Here is an 18,384-nt window from a genome sequence, read left to right as displayed (position 1 = left end):
GTCGTAGTTGTATCAATATCACTAATCTTTCTGAGTGGGGATTATATTTAAATCCCGCTTTGGAGCGAGGCACAGTTCTCCTTCCAATTGGGCAACGCAGGTAACTCTCGATTCGTGAATGTTGAAAAGAGTATTAAGGACAAATTGCTTAAGTTGGTTTACTATCGGACTTAAGGCTTCTCTCCTATTCATTAAGCCTCGAGGGCCGGGTCTCTGTGTTGTACGGCAGATGGGGTCGGAGGGAGCTCCAGGGAGGCTATTCAAACGAGAACATTCTCAACCCTTAGGCTTCCTGAGACTCGAGTCACATGGCCTGGAGGCAACATGTGCCGTTCACCGACTCTCCCATCATCGTGATTCCTCACGGAATCTCACATAAGGAACTTAGTTACGTCTGAGTGTTCACATCCGTCACTTGGACCATCTGTAGCCTGATGACGAAAGATATGCAAATGTTAGATTTTGAGGCGCTAACTGATGCTTTTTCATGGGTTTTAGCAAATAGAAGACATCTTCCCAAGGGATCCTCTTTGATGATCCCGAATTACAGGGAGAACCCATACTCGCCCCCTGCCGTTTCTTTTCTTCTTCTCAGCAACACGTGGTCCGGCTCCATGGCTAAATGGTTAGCGTGCTGGCCTTTGGTCACAGGGGTCCCGGGTTCGATTCCCGGCAGGGTAAGGAATTTTAACCATCATTGTTAATTTCCCAGACACGGGGGCTAGGTATATGTGTTGTGTTCATCATCATTTCATCCTCACCACGAAGCGTAGGTCACCTACGGGCGTCAGCTCAAAAGACCTGCACCTGGCGAGCCAAACCGGTTCTGGAATCTCCCGGCATAAAGCCATACGCCATTTAATTTCAGCATTAAGTGTTGAAATCACTTAGGAAAAGGCTAGGAAAACAACAGATAGGGAATCTGCCACCTGGGCGTCTGCCCTAAATGTAGATCATTATTGATTGATTGATTGATTGATTGATTGATTGATTGATTGATTGATTGATTGATTGATTGATTGATTGATTGATTGATTGATTGATTGATTGATTGATTGATTGATTGATTGATTGATTGATTGATTGATTGATTGATTGATTGACTGATAGTAAGCAGCAACATCGTACCAACTTTCCCGAGATCTATTATTGTACCAAGGTAAAATGTCCTTTTAAACACCCCTGCCCCTTTGAGTGAAATTAAATATCGAATTCCGTGTTATTCGAAAGATAGAATTCCAAAATGCATCGGGAGACTCGGGTACACAATCAAACAGAGACTCGTCTCCTAGAACCTAATGTGAAAGAGGCTTGACACATACAGGTTTTCGGCCACTTTGGAAAACTGGGAAAGAACAGAAAACGATCTTCAAGGCTGCTTACGGTGGGGTACGAACCCACATTCCCTCGCATGTAATCTCAGTCACATGACCCATGCCAACTCGCTCGGTACGACGGGTTTTGAAGCACACAGAATACTGATCTATCTCGATTGGTGAATAACTTCTACAGCCACGTAACATCTGCTTCTTTCTTTTTACCATCACAGTTTGTAATGTTGAACTTTCGCCCAGGTGCAGTGTCGTAATTGGTTCTTCCGCATGTGGTGTCCATGTGTTATGAAACTAGCCTGATGTGACATTTCACGCGATGTATCCTGATTGGTTGGAATACGGATTAGACCCGCAGTTTACCATCATACCGTGATAATGAGGAAAGTAGTTTACAATTGCAGCGCCGACTACGTTGTTCTTTGGAAAGCTTTTCCCTCAAAGCTCAAAGATTCCCTTTCTTCTGGTGCCTTCTTCTCATAGAAAGTTGGTGATGAATCAAAGAAACCTCGGATTGGGATCGAGTGGCTAGAGCACTGTACACTTCCAGTTGTATGTACAAGTTTCATTCAAAATCCCTTTTCCGGGTCGACAAGAAACACAAGCAATGCACTTGAAAGGATGTCTATAGGTATAGATGAACATAGCATTATCAGTTTTAAGGGCTAAAATCTCGAGCATATTATTTCAGATAAATGTATCTTAACAGAGAAAATTATGATATGAAGAGTGTCTGTTCAAAAAGTGCTGTTTCCAACCTAAGAAAGTTGTGGGAAAACGCAAGGAAACATATACAAGGCACGTACAACGTACCCATGATCGCGTTTGGTACAACATGTTGTTACCCAAAAGACGCACACACGAAATGCTGACAATCGTGTACACTATTTTATTTACAAATTATATATACATATTATAAATACACACACTAATAAACTGCCATCTTGAACAAGAAGAAGAAGACTGCTCCATTATAATGTCAAGAGAATCACAACATGAGTTCACGACTTTCACTAGTAACTCTCGTTAACATTCCACTCAACCCCCAAGACTGCCTCTTTATATCTGGCCAGGCTTCTAAAAGAATATGACAAAACATGTTTTCTCGTAATTTCGAGAGTCTCCAATAACCTATTTACAATGAATGGAATTTTCTGTAACTTTCGAGTGTCAAGGATACGTTGTTCTGGACTATTACCGTGTGTTGCACAGCATTGCACTGGATTTATACATCATATTTACAGGTAAATAAATTATATACTATTAATTACGTGTTCTTACATTAAATAAACTCATATTAATATACATACAGCAAATGTTTCATGACATAACCTCACAAATAATACGACCAGGATTTATACCAAATAAAGTCAGTACACAACTTCTTCTTCTTCTTCTTCTTCTTTTCCTACCGCTTTTTCGCCACAACTGTGGGGTCGCGGGTGCAAACTGTATATTTGGCCCTATTTTATGGCCGGATGCCCTTCCTGACGCCAACCCTATATGGAGGGATGTAATCACTATTGCGTGTTTCTGTGGTGGTTGGTAGTGTGGTATGTTGTCTCAATATGAAGAGAAAGTGTTGGGACGGACACAAACACCCAGTCCCCGAGCCAGAAGAATCAATCAGAAGCGATTAAAATCCCGGACCCTCGAACCGAAGGCTAGTACGCTGACCATTCAGCCAACGAGTCGAAAGTCTGTACACAACTATGTCAATAATAATAATAATAATAATAATAATAATAATAATAATACGAGCTCAATATTTCCATTATTTACCCATGGGTTAGAGATTTGCATCAAACTTTTATGGTTTTTTCTTGCTATTGGCTTTACATCGTACCCACACAGATAGCTCTTATGGCGACGATGGGACAGGAAAGGGCTAGGATTGGGAAGGAAGCGGCCGTGGCCTAAATCAAGGTAGAAGCCCAGCATTTGCCTGGTGTGAACATGGGAAACCTCGGAAAACCATCTTCAGGGCTGCCTACAGTGGAGTTCGAACCCACTACCTCCCGAATACTGGATACTGGCCGCACTTAAGCGACTGCAGCTATCGAGCTCGATAAACTTTTATGGAATTACATCTTCCTGGTCTGGATTGGCATGGCATTCGATAATATTCAACTACTGCAATGCATGTGGTCGAAATACTAAAAACAATTTTGAAATGGAAACAGCATATTTTGAACTGACACTCCTCATACATTCCGCAGTCGGAATGAACACGTTATGCTACAAAAACTAGTAAGGATGTAAAGGGGAGGCCATATTAGTCTCTGGTAAGACCCGAATTAGAGTATGGTTGCAACGTATGAGACCCTCACCAGGATAACTTGATTCGAAAACTGGAAAAAATCAAAAGAAAAGCAGCTCGATTTGTTCTGGATGGTTTCCGACAAAAGAGTAGTGTAACGAAAATGTTGCAAACTTTGGGCTGATAAGACTTGGGAGAAAGGAGACGAGCTGTTCGACTAAACGGTATGTTCCGAACTGTCAGTGGAGAGATGGCGAGCAATAGCATTAGTGGACGAATGACTTTGATTGGTGTTTTTAAAAATAGGAAAGATAAAGATAAATGATAAAGTTGGAATTCAGGAGGACAAACTGGGGCAGTATTTGTTTACAGGAAGAGGAGTTAGTGATTGGAATAGGGCCTAATTTACCAAGGGAGATGTTTAAAAAATTTCAAATTCTTTTTAAATTAATTCAGAAGTCTGCCACCTGGACGACTGCCTTAAATGCAGATCAATGGTGATTGATTGATTGATTGATTGATTGATTGATTGATTGATTGATTGATTGATTGATTGATTGATTGATTGATTGATTGATTGATTGATTGATTGATTGATTGATTGATTGATTGATTGATTGATTGATTGATTGATTGATTGATTGATTGATTGATTGATTGATTGATTGATTGATTGATTGATTGATTGATTGATTGATTGATTGATTGATTGATTGATTGATTGATTGATTGATTGATTGATTGATTGATTGATTGATTGATTGATTGATTGATTGATTGATTGATTGATTGATTGATTGATTGATTGATTGATTGATTGATTGATTGATATTCTGGAAGGCTTTTGAAACCTTTATTTAACATTGCACGTGTACAGCTGTACTGCAACATACGATATCTGTTCCACCCGCATTGACCGCTCAATGCGCGGGTGAGCAGCATAAGATCGTTTTGTAGATGATTTGTAAATATAGAATACTTTCACTTATTGTCTGTCATATCATGTACGTTACACTAAAAATGTTTAGTTGAACCTATATAATTAGTGTCATGTTGCGATAGTTACAGTGATTACACTGATTACTTCACGACGTCTGCGTGGCATAGTTAAGGTGGCACTCATAAATTAGGATCGATCACAGCATCATTCTTCTTCTTCTTCTCCTCGTCCATTAACGTATTTTCCACTATAGTACAGGGTCTGCTTGCTTCCATGTCTTTCAACACGTTTTCATATGAAGGACATCATCAGGAGAGGTGCCTGCAGTGATCATGTCGACCTTTATTCAGTAAAGCCGCTGTTTCTTGGGACAACCATAGGGCTGGTTTCCTCCTGTGTCGTACTGGAGGGCCACTATTGCCTCTGAGTACTCTTCGCTTCTCACAAGAATCCGTACTACGTGATGGTGGTGATGATTATTTTAAGAGGAAGTACAACTGGGCAATCATACTCTATATAACACTAATCAGTGAGAACAAATGGAAGGTATTCGACACTTCAAAAATGAAGGTATCGGCCAAAGAAAGACAAGGGCGACGAAGGGCATCAAAATGAAAGACTTTCCTCCAATAGCATCGGAGTCTGAAAAGAACAAGAGTTGACGAATGGAGGTCGGATAGGATAGATGAAAGTGAGGAGTCTGGTACAAGTAAGTGGAAGTAATGCCAGGACTCAGTTAAGGGCCCCGTGGTCGCCAACCCACGTTCCCACGTTAAGAGCCCCTTGGCCCCCTTTTAATCGCCTCATACGACAGGCAGGGACGCACCCACAAGGGGACGTACTGCGTGAGGTGTACTTCTCGCATTTTACCAGTAAAAAGTGTTTCTCCTATTTGTTCTCTGAGAAATGTGAGTTTTGACAGCCCTAGAGTGCAGCGCAGCATTTTCACTCTTATAATAGCAATATCAGGAAATTGTTTGTTTACGTCGGTAGATACTGCAAAGAAACATGAATAGCCAGTCGAAAATATATAATTAGAAATATTAAAATTATATAATAAAAATGCATATACAGGAAACGAAACAGGAACATAAATTAAGCACTAATGAAATATATGATCTACAAATATATTTGTCCTAGAATATGTATACCGCTGTATAGCATCTACGACTTCAAATTTATTATAACGTGCAACCTAATCATAAAACACTACCAAGATATAATTATAAATAGTGTAGTAACAGGCACTGCCCGGGTACTTTCTTGGTTGTTAATTTTATGATTTGTATTACCGGTTAATTTTGTGTGAAATGAATGTTTATAGATTAATTTATTGTGACGCTAAGTGATATTTCTCAAACTATCTTGTGGTTTTAGAGTTATTGTTATGTGTTTTTTAGTTTTTAGTTATTTTGTTTTGCGTTAAACGTTGGCCTTATGGAAGCCCAGATTGTCTGGGAAATAGTTTATCCTTTCAAATGCTTAACAAAAATAAGTGATAACTCTATGTATTTATGCCGTCGCGCTATGGATATGATGTGCCCGACTGCAATTCTCATTGGGACTGTCACCAATCAATTTAGCGACCCTGAAAATTGTCGATTCATCACAAATCTCGGTCATTTTGGACATTTTATTTTTCAATCTTTCTCACACCCTATCACAATGTGGGGGTTGAACTTGGACTTAAACGGCATCCGGAGTGTCACTATTCATCTCAACTATATCGAAAACTATGAATTCGACACTAATATTTGTTGTTTTCGATTATTTTTTTACATGTCACCCCTCATATTCCCTAGCTCTAGGGGTGCTGTGGGAATCTTCCCCCAGTATTTTTTTCTGATAATAATTCATATGTGTACCAAGTTTTGTTGAAATTGCTCCATGTCGATTTTTTTTTTTTTTTTTTTTACAATTTGCTTTACGTCGCACCTCATGGCCAACTCACCCGTTCCATATAGATTAGTACTATAATATAGTAATAGGTATTACTTTTTTTTTTTTTTGCTAGTTGCTTTACGTCGCACCGACACAGAGAGGTCTTATGGCGACGATGGGACAGGAAAGGCCTAGGAATGGGAAGGAATCGGCCGTGGTCTTAATTAAAGTACAGCCCCATCATTTGCCTGGTGTGAAAATGGGAAACCTCGGAAAACCATTTTCAGGGCTGCCGGCAGTGGGGTTCGAACCCACTTTCTCCCGGATGCAAGCTCACAGCTGCGCGCTCCTAACCGCACGGCTAACTCGCCTGATAATAGATATTACTAGTCTAAAGAAAACTTAAAATAAAGCACTACAACACAGTAGTGAAACCAGAATGCCTTTATGCCAGCGAATGTCTAGCACTGAACTACAAGCTTGATAAATTAGAAATATTAGAAAAAAGAATTATAAGGAAAATATTAGGTCCTCTAAGAATTGCAGAGTTTTGGAAATTAAGAAGTAACAATTACATTTACCAGAACGTAGAAAACATATCAGAAACAATAAGAAAAAGGAGATTGCTATTTCTTGGACACATTTACAGAATGGATGACAATAGACTAACTAAACGAATCTTCAAGTACCTTTGGGAAAAGAAATCAACCACCACCTGGATTCAAGAAGTCAAGAAAGACCTGGAAAGGAACAACATACGAGAAGAAGAATTATTGGAAAGAAAGATTTTTAGGAAGAAAGTCTTACAAATGGAAGGATTCCAAGGGAGCAAGGAAAGGAAAACAGGCAAAAAGTGGACTGAAGACAGGAAAAAGAAACATAGTGAAACAATGAAAGAATACTGGAAGAAAAGGAAAGAACAACTAAGGAGGAACAATTGAAATTGTAACGTGGTCCTTAGAAGGCCGGAACGCAAGAAGAAGAAGAAAATGTATCACAAGAATTTGAGTTAAAAGAAACCAATGTTCTCCTCAGTTTGTTTGTGATCCAAAACTGTATTCCGAATGATTCGGAAGCGTAGCGTTAAATCAGACGCGTGCTCGCTTTAAGACATGAGTAGCACACACAACAGGTAGACAGTCAACATGCTGACCTAATTCTTATAATGGGAGGTAATTTCTATGTAAGACTTGTCTTCGCCGGAGTGATCCAAATTCTCCCGAAAACAGTCAAAATATTTGGTAAGCGAAAGAAAAGCGTACTCCATGTACAACTTTGCCTGTAAATGTCTTGCACTACGCGAACTTGTAAATTCCAATAAGTCGTAACTTGTTGCGTAAGCCGTGGTAAGGATCAGAGACGTAATTGTTATGTGAAGGGCATAGCTAGAGGCAGGATTTTTTCGCAATAACGATAAGCGCGACAAGAAATATTTTGAAGCCATTTTGAGATATCTTAACGAATCATATGGTTCTAGTTAAGAAATTAGTCATTTTGTTTTCGCGAATTACAGCGATTAGGCCAGTTTAAAAGCGAAATTTACTTATTTTGCGATAAGTGCAAAAATTCAGCGAAATTCATGAAAAATAACGATCTTTAAATTGTATTCCAATATCACGTGTGTGAAGGGAAACAGGAGACAGAATAAGATTTCTCATTTCGACCGAGGTATTTCTTCGTATTAATATTGTAGACTATAAAATCCCTTAAAAGTATGGCCATATAGGGTGAAAGCTACGGCCATGTAGGATGAAAATGTAATAATAATAATAATAATAATAATAATAATAATAATAATCGCATCGCCTCAGCTACCGTTTGCAGACATTTCGATTTGACGCCACCTGGCTGTCTGCTCGTTAATTTCGACGTTCCGCCCTCTAGGTCTGCTAGATGGCAGACAGAGTAAACCGGATCTCTCTTGGGGGTCTATGGCTGAGATTTAATTAATTTTGTCGGGTAAATACCAAATGTATCACCAGAGATCTTTTACATGCCGACATCGTACGACATGGAGTGTCGAATGGACTTTTTTCCGCCCTTCAAAAATCCGACTACCTCTGCCGGGTTTGAACCCGCTATCTTGGGATCCGGAGGCCGACACTCTACCACGCATCCACAGAGGCAGCGATGAAAAGGTAATTTGTTATTTAATTTTGATTAGGGCTATATTATAGTCTCATCAAGATTACATAAGGAATAATAAATTATTATCAATATTGTTTCTCTTTATTTCTCTTTCACATGAATAATTCATAAATCTCACGAATTTTATGAAGAATTTTAGGATATGATTAACGTGAAATTAAAGCGATGGGGTCAGTTCTATTTCGTGAAAAATTGTTTCCTTTTCGCGAAATCCAACAAAAATTAATGCGAAAATATCATGCCCCTAGACATAGCTATAAAGGTCGGCAAAAATAAAAAAATCGCGAATTGTAGAGCTGTGCGCTAGAGAAGACCTTGTTTGCTTGTGCTTGGAATTATTGAGCAAACTGTTAGCCTTCTCTCTCCCCCTCTGTCTTTTGTTCCTTCCTCTCCATCAAACACGCGGTCTACTCTACTCTCAGAAAAGATGAAAGAGCCATCATTTCATGGCCAAATTCTTGAACCATTAGCGTAGCCCAGGAAACTGGCAGCGGGATTATTATTATTATTATTATTATTATTATTATTATTATTATTATTATTATTATTATTATTATTATTATTAGTATTAGTATTTTTATTATTATTATTATTATTATTATTATTATTATTAGTATTTTTATTATTATTATTATTATTCTACTTATTATTATTATTAGTATTTGTATTATTATTATTATTATTATTATTATTCTACTGCTTTTTCCCACACGTGTGGGGTCGCGGGTGCGAACTGTGGCGCACATGTGGATTTCGTCCTATTTTGCGACCGGATGCCCTTCCTGACGCCAACCTTATATGGAAGGATGTAATCATTATTGCGTGTTTCTGAGGTGGTTGGCAGTGTAGTTTGTTGACTGAATACGAAGGGGAAAGTGTTGGAACAAACACAAACACCCAGTCTCCGAACCAGAAGAATTAATCGAACACGATTAAAATCTCCGACCCAGCCGGGAATCGAAACCGGGACGCTCTGAACCGAAGACCTCAACGCTGACCATTCAGCCAATGAGTCGGACATTGGGAACATACTGTATTTACAAAAATAATATTCAGAGTTTCATTTACAGTACAATCCGATCTTTTCCTTAAATCACACCTATCTCTGATTTGATTTAAAATCAAACGTATATGTTGTTCTAGGCTACTACTCTTTATGAATAAAATGTATGAGAGAACCTAGCAATTTATTTACCTAGAGATTTGAGGTTAGTATGGAAGAATCTCAGTACACAAACGGAGTGAAATGACAGAGTTCGCAGTAAAGTAAGAGAACGTAAGTACATAAATCTGATGTAATGATGGATTTGGGAATAAGATGAGAGAAGCTAAGTACATAAATGTGATGTAATTGATTTGAGGATAAGAAGAGAGAACGTAAGTACATAAATGTGATATAATGAGTGATTTGGGAATAAGATGAGAGAAGCTAAGTACACAAATGTGATGTAATGAGTGATTTGGGAATAAGATGAGAGAAGCTAAGTACATAAATGTGATGTAATGAGTGATTTGGGAATAAGATGAGAGAAGCTAAGTACATAAATGTGATGTAATGAGTGATTTGTGAATAAGATGAGAGAAGCTAAGTACATAAATGTGATGTAATGAGTGATTTGGGAATAAGATGGGAGAAGCTAAGTACATAAATGTGATGTAATGAGTGATTTGGGAATAAGATGAGAGAAGCTAAGTACATAAATGTGATGTAATTGATTTGAGGATAAGAAGAGAGAACGTAAGTACATAAATGTGATATAATGAGTGATTTGGGAATAAGATGAGAGAAGCTAAGTACACAAATGTGATGTAATGAGTGATTTGGGAATAAGATGGGAGAAGCTAAGTACATAAATGTGATGTAATGAGTGATTTGGGAATAAGATGAGAGAAGCTAAGTACATAAATGTGATGTAATGAGTGATTTGGGAATAAGATGGGAGAAGCTAAGTACATAAATGTGATGTAATGATGGATTTGGGAATAAGAAGAGAGAACGTAAGTACCGTACATGAATGGGATGTAATGAGTGATTCGAAGATGAGAGAAGCTAAGTACATAAATGTGATGTAATGAGTGATTTGAGAATAAGAAGAGAGAACGTAAGTACATATATGTGATGTAATGAGTGATTTGGGAATAAGATGAGAGAAGCTAAGTACATAAATGTGATGTAATGAGTGATTTGGGTATAAGATGAGAGAAGCTAAGTACATAAATGTGATGTAATGAGTGATTTGGGAATAAGATGAGAGAAGCTAAGTACATAATTGTGATGTAATTAGTGATTTGGGAATAAGATGAGAGAAGCTAAGTACATAAATGTGATGTAATGAGTGATTTGGGAATAAGATGAGAGAAGCTAAGTACATCAATGTGATGTAATGAGTGATTTGAGGATAAGAAGAGAGAACGTAAGTACCGTACATGAATGGGATGTAATGAGTGATTCGAAGATGAGAGAAGCTAAGTACATAAATGGGGTGTAATGAGTGATTTGAGAATATGAAAGAAGAACCAAAGTAGAATACACAAATGGGGTGTAATGAATAATTTGGGGATAAAATGAGAGAAGCCAAGTACATAAACGGGGTGTAATGGGTGATTTGAGAATAATATGAGAGAAGCTAAGTACATAAATGGGATTTAATGAGTGATTTGAGGATAAGACTAGAGAAGTTAAGAAAATAAATAGGCTCTAATGACTAATATAGGGCCTACTACGTTGTAGTTTTACGTGACTGTTGTTGCTGGCAATACCTCCTGTTTTACGCTGGATTCTATCTACGGTATATAGGCATGCCTTACCATTTCAAATATCGACATACATTGACCAAGGTTACAGTGATGGTGGTGATTATTAATTAAAACATTATTCCTTTCCTATAGATTTTACATTTTTACTACTTAATTTCCGAGTGAGCCTGCCTTTTACCAGCAGACCTCGGGTTCGATACCCAGCCAGGCCGGGAATCTGACGGGGAGATAGCGGCGCTTATTCCGGTGGGGCTGGAGGCGCTTTAATTTATTGACCTGCGCAGCAACGGGTTTCAGTAAATCCAAATAGATAACCTTACCTAGTCTGTACTCTCCAGTCATCAATATAATCTCAAACATCTTTATCATATAAACATGAACGTCTGAGTAGGTACCCGTAAGGTGAAGTATCAGTGTTAACGTAACTTTGTCACTGCCATAATTGAAAGGCATACCGGGGATACTTTGATCCCACTTGGCGTCGCTGACTAAAAGCCTGTAACTTCCGTGCTGTGTAATCTCTCCTCGCTACTTGTCTTCTCTAAGTGTGTATCCGTCTCAAGATAAGGCGACAATGTCCTGCGCGAATGGTGGCACTAAACTAGTTTTCCAAGAGAAAATTCCTCTTTGAAATTTGCGCTGCATCTCAAGTCGTCCTCATTGTGACAGTGCCAAGGTCAAGGCAGAACTTCAACCTGATTCCGTGTGCCAAGACGATCATGAGCCGGAGTCGAGAGTCCAGACGTGACTCCCCCGATCAAGGACAAAGTTACCGTGAATCATGCTGCGGATGAATATGATTGGGCCAATTTCCTCGAAGCAAAGCAGAAAAAAGGTGTTTGGGGCAATGCGAACGGACCATTCCTGAAACTACTGCCGGTTTGAATTAAGGGAAATAATTATTTCGAACTATTCGTCCATTTTCCTCAAATTCCTACCAGCCTGAACTAAAATATGCAACTCGTTCGAATCAGCACTGAATAACCGTTTGGCCAATTTGCTCAAATTGTTTCCGGTTTAAACTCGCTCATTTCTGGGAGAAAAAAGATAAGTGAATTTTTTCGGTTTTTTTAATATATATTTCTGCTACAACTCATTAAGGTCACTTTTCGGTGTTTTTATATATAAGTTATTTCTGCTGCAACTTATTAAGGTCATTTTTCGGTGTTTTTATATATATTTCTGCTGCAAATTATTAAGGTCATTTTTCGGTGTTTTAATATATATTTCTGCTGCAACTTATTAAGGTCATTTTTCGGTGTTTTTATATATATTTCTGGTGCAACTTGTTAAGGTCATTTTTCGGTGTTTGTTTATTTCTGCTGCAACTTATTAAGGTCAATGCTGTCTATCCTTTGACGCTAGCAAGATAAGCCATTTCATCTTAATATTGAAGAAATAACCAAATTTTACTTCTAGATTATTCAAGATACAAAACAGTCTTCGGTAAGAACCAGATACGTTGAGTTATCTTGTTAATATTCTGAATAGTATTAATAAAAGTGGCTTCAAACTGATATATAACTTTGTCTTATTTGTAATACAATTTCTCTGCTTATTGTGGACGTAGACATTATCATCCAAAAATGAATTACTGGCAATGAATTTGCACATTGCTTCTCTCCAAGAGAACTATTAAATGTTACTTCACCGGGCGAGTTGGCCGTGCGGCTGTGAGCTTGAATCCGGGAGATAGTGGGTTCGAATCTCACTTTCGGCAGTCCTGAAGATGGATTTCCGTGGTTTCCCATTTCCACGCCAGGCAAATGCTGGGGCTGTACCTTAATTAAGGCCACGGCTGCTTCCTTCCAACTCTTAGGCCTTTTCTATCCCATCATCGCCATAAGACCTATCTGTGTCGGTGCGATGTAAAGCCACTAGCAAAAAAAAATCTTACTAGCTAACAATACACAAATTTGACTTACACGCTGTGGTTTTTATTGGTCCACATACGAAAATAACGCCTGGTCAAAATAGGACAAGTCAGTTTCATTCGCGATCCAAAGCAGATACTTCGTTCATTTTTTTGAATTTAATAAATCGAACCAACGCCATTATTTAAAAGTCATTTTCATATAACTCACTAAATAACATTTGGTGAATCGGTGATTTTGTGTTGTTTAAAAACAAAAAACGTTCTTCCCCTGAGAACTTTAATTTTTTGGTTTGTTATTCCTTGAGATGCGTGAGACCAATACTAACAGAAAGATTGGATTAATTTCCTCAAATTATCACCCGTTTGACTAAATTAAGTAACTCACTTAGGTCAGAACTAACAGACAGTTGGGATTCATCTTCTCAAATTACCGCCCGTTTGACCAAATGAAGTAACTCACTGAGATCAGAACTAACAGACAGTTGGGATTCATCTTCTCAAATTACCGCCCGTTTGACCAAATGAAGTAATTCACTGAGATGGGAACTAACAGACAGTTGGGATTCATCTTCTCAAATTACCGCCCGTTTCACTAAATTACTGTAAGTAACTCACTGAGATCAGAACTAACAGACAGTTGGGATTCATCTTCTCAAATTACTGCCCGTTTGACTAAATTACTGTAAGTAACTCACTGAGGTCAGAACGAACAGACAGTTGGGATTCATCTTCTCAAATTACCGCCCGTTTGACCAAAATTAAGTAACTCACTGAGGTCAGGCCTAATACACAGTTGGGATTCATCTTGTCAAATAACCGCCCGTTTGACTAAATAAGTAACTCACTGAGATCAGAACTAATACACAGTTGGGATTCATCTTCTCAAATAACCGCCCGTTTGACTAAATTAAGTAACTCACTGTGATCAGAACTAATACACAGTTGGGATTCATCTTGTCAAAGACTAAATTACTGTAAGTAACTCACTGAGATCAGAACTAACAGACAGTTGGGATTCATCTTCTCAAATTACCCCCCGTTTGACTAAATTAAGTAACTCACTGAGGTCAGAACGAACACACACTTGGGGTTCATCTTTTCAAATTAACGCCCGTTTGACCAAATTAAGTAACTCACTGAGGTCCGAGCTAACAGACATTTGGGATTGATCTTCTCAATTTACTGCCCGTTTGAACGAAAAGCAGCAACTCCTTTTTTTAATTTAGTGGCTTTAGATACCAAAAAAAAAACATCCAGACCCGGGAAAGGATGAAATCTACTCTGTTGGCTATGAGGGTACTCGGACTAGGCAGTTTGTCCACAAAGTGAAGAACAAAATAAGATTTTATCTTAAAAGTCTTGTCGCTATTTGCCACAAAAATAAATGTATCCGCCGACACGATCTACGGGTAGCATAGTACCTTCTATTCCACTTGATCCAGTTCGTATCCCGACTCGTTCACGAACTGGAACGAGGTGGACTTTTAGACTCGAGAATACCGCCGAAAATAAAAGTGAGTTAAAATCCCATATGAAGTGAACTGATAGAACTACAGACGAATATGAACGACGGTACTTAGTGTAACAGCCACAACCACTTCCTGCCTATACCTACCCTACAGCCGGGTATTAGATATTTGTACGACAACAACTTTTATTGGGCAAATCGGGGGATGTAGAGTGGGTTTCGGCCCACAGGACGCCACGGCTGATCTGTGGTCCGACAGCTCTGCACTCTGGCCGGCCAACTGAGCAGAGGAGGGGGGCCACAGCTCTCTCGTGGCTCTACGCCACTGTATTCAGGAGACGGGGAGGGGCTGGACCACACGGCTGGTTCCCACCATCGGCTGTCCTGAGAAAGGTTTCCCGTGGTTTTCCATTCTCCTGCACAAAGGCGAATGCCGGAACAGTTCCTAGTATAGTCCGCGGCCGCTAACCCTCTCCCCTTCTCCGCACATCTCCTTCATCGCAGCAAATCTCTCTGACCTCAGAGACAGCGTTGTCGTCTAGGAGGCCCGCCGTCCCCTTCAGGGACGTAGTAGTAGTATCGGACAAGTATGAAACTTCTCGTACACTTCTCTTCGCGACAATTGTGTAGCCGGCATCGGTTACTGGACATCCGGGTAAGTGTGAAATACGCCTACATCGGGCTAAGGCGTGTGGGCACTCTATCCCTCTTAGTGCTGACGTTAAGAATGAACCTTTGCATTCTTCTACACCAAAGGCCTCATAGCCTCTAAATGTATAGGATTTCTTGTAGCACATACAACTCTTTTGGGGTCTTGGCTTGTAAGGACGACTGCTTTCAACAAGATGACCCGCAAAAGTGTCACGTGGGCATCCTCGACTGTATTGCTTGATTTTCGTGACCAGTTATGTTACCTCGCATATCAGACAGCACTTCAGTTGGTCTCACGAGTCTGAATTAACCTCATTCCTGCTCTCAGTCTAGAATTAAAATTTTCCACATGTTACCATGTGAATTCTTCCTTTCAACCCCGGTATAAAAGAGCATTGCAAGAAAAGTGGCATAAGGTCTTAATAACTACCTAAAAGACTTGCGATTTCTGGGTTGCTTCCGAAATAGTTCTTGCAGAAGTGTGCCGATTCTAAACATAACTACTATGAAGGGGACCTGGATGGTTACTTGGTAAGTTGAATATTTTCTTGCAGTGCCAGACTGACAAAGATCATTGTAAAATTCTAAGTTCCCATGGAGGGAATTAGATATTTTTCACCAATAGAGCATGTCAAAAACAGATCAGATGTAAGACTTTTCAGGCGTTTGCTCTATTAACCAGCGTTTTCTCTTAGGTCTGACACTAGACTCATCAGAGTGGGATGTGTCAGATAAGTTAATCTGCATACACCCCAGCGTCAGTGGGTAGGGTCTGACACATCCCACTCTGATGAGTCTAGTGTCAGAGCTAAGACGAAACGCTGGTTAATAGAGCAAACACCTGAAAAGTCTTACATCTGATCTGTTTTTGTGTAAAAGTTAACAGACACACCGAGTAATTCTTCATATTCTTGCTAACATCACAACTGCTCCGGTATATAAAAGTGTCTGAGTGTCTGTTATTAAAAACATTGACTGATAGTGTGCTGATGTCGAGTGAACTGCCACGAAATTGTGGTGCGGTGTATTTCAGATATGGGAATTGTCACAAACGCATATGTCAACTGTCAATCACGTTAATTGGCACTCTAAGAGAAAAATTTCCCCTCCCACTTCGTCACACTGAGCAACTAGCGCGGCTGATGGGGTTAAAAAAATTCCATTAAATGTTGAAAATTGTATATCTTATAAGCAGCAAGGAGGATGCAGAATACAGTTCTGCCAGCATAATTAAAACATTTAATATATTATTTTTAATAACTTGTTTTTCACTAATTGGGCTTTCGTCATTAATGTAATTTGTTATGTAGTGCTTCGTATTCCTACGTAATTGTTTGTCTCAAATATTGAGGCCTTGAGTAACGTAGGTTCAAGACCACCTTAAGGAGGTATCCCTCCGCAGGTACTTTTGAGACATTTCACATTATGTCCATTTGTGTTCGATGTTTGTGGCAGTTCTTGGGGCCCGAATGTCTTCATACATCTAGCTGGGAATATAGTATCTGCCATACGGATGACTCTCATCTTCATCCCACACTGAGAGATAATACTTGTTATCCTTGGCGCCGTCTCAGAAACATAGTCTGACAGACTTACACACTAATTACAATTTTACGTGATGTGTCCTCTGGGCCTAAAAAGATTAAGCACCTTTTTTACAATTGGCTTTACGTCACACCAACACAGATAGGTCGTATTGCGACGATGGGATCGCGTTGGAACTTGTTAGCTTGATGATGGTTTTCCTTTCTTCTCCTGCTCCCAAAATCTCTTCATGAACTCGCTATGCTGTTTCTTGCGTTCTTCCGTCCATTGTTTCGCTGTGGTTCTTGTAGTCTTTTCCGTGAACGCGTGCTTTGCAACCATAGAGCCAAAAGACTTGCGATCCCTGATGGTATCTTCTGTGATGTTCATTTCTTTTAAGTCCTGCTTTATTTCCTCTAACCACCTGATTTTGACCTTCTTTGAATTAATTATATAAAGCAATTGTTTTGCATATCCAGTGTCGTCCATTCTACAGATGTGGCCATAGAATTTCAATCGTCTTCTGCGTACGGTATCGGTGAACTTGTCGATTGCTTTGTACAGATCTACAATTTTTCTTTTGTTCCATATACCATTTACATGAACGGGGTCAAATATTTTTCTAAGAATTCTTTCGTTTTCTTGACTTCCAATATCTTTATTATTATTATTATTATTATTATTATTATTATTATTATTATTATTATTATTATTATTATTATTTTATTCAATGATACAGTCATCTGTGGGCCACGTTTATACAATCTACCTGCCCTTTTCTGTCACGCAGACTAATGCCCTCCTCTTTGCACTATCGCCAAAGCTGCTTGGCTTCTCCTTTCTCTTCATGTTCGAACCCCACTGTCGGCAGCCCGGAAGATGGTTTACCGTTGTTTCCCGTTTTCACACCAGGCTGTACCTTAATTAGTAGGTCTAATAATAATATGTTCAACATTTCTTCACCTGGAGGCCCCCTAAAACAAAAGTCACCAACACTATCTGTCCAGTGGCGAAGCGTGAACTAAGTAAGGGGGTAGACAGAGATTTCTTTTATTTAAACTGTTTTAATCATATTATTATATGGAATTTTGTTTTCGAGGCATACATTTGTATTCAGTATTATATTAATGACTCTGAAAATAAGACAGACCCTATTACAACCTATAACCCTATGTGCTCTTGCTTTATTTTTAAACATAGACGAAATAGCCTAGGCCGCGGGAGTTGTCAAATAACAACATACTTTTAGAATAAAAATAGCAATATATTTTGTTGTTATGTAGATTTCATAAGAGAAATAAGAAATAAATAGTTGTTCGTACAAGTTACCTTAAACAATATTCTTGTAAATGAATTTTATCCGCCTGTCCTTCATTTCGGCAAATATATCTATTACTCTCGTCTTGAAGTCAGGCATCTTGCTAAGATTCCACAGAAATTTCTTCTCTATAGCTAGAGTTCCCAAGTTAGACAGTCTCTGGTTGGTCATACAATTCCTTAAATACGGTTTAATTCATTTGAATGCACTCATAGCGCGTTCACTAGAAA

At 38.9% G+C, this 18,384-nt stretch overlaps 1 protein-coding gene across 8 annotated transcripts in view; it reads left to right on the top strand.

Moving 5' to 3' along the window:
• Positions 1–18,384, top strand: part of LOC136872018 (uncharacterized) — an 811,539-nt gene that overhangs the window by 467,928 nt on the left and 325,227 nt on the right. The gene's annotated exons all lie outside the window — the stretch shown is intronic.

The sequence above is a fragment of the Anabrus simplex genome, chromosome 4, assembly GCF_040414725.1.
Source record: "Anabrus simplex isolate iqAnaSimp1 chromosome 4, ASM4041472v1, whole genome shotgun sequence".
Taxonomy (NCBI): Eukaryota; Metazoa; Arthropoda; class Insecta; order Orthoptera; family Tettigoniidae; genus Anabrus; species Anabrus simplex.
The sequence above is the reverse complement of the archived record's forward strand: the minus strand, read 5'-3'. Positions and strand labels throughout refer to the sequence as shown.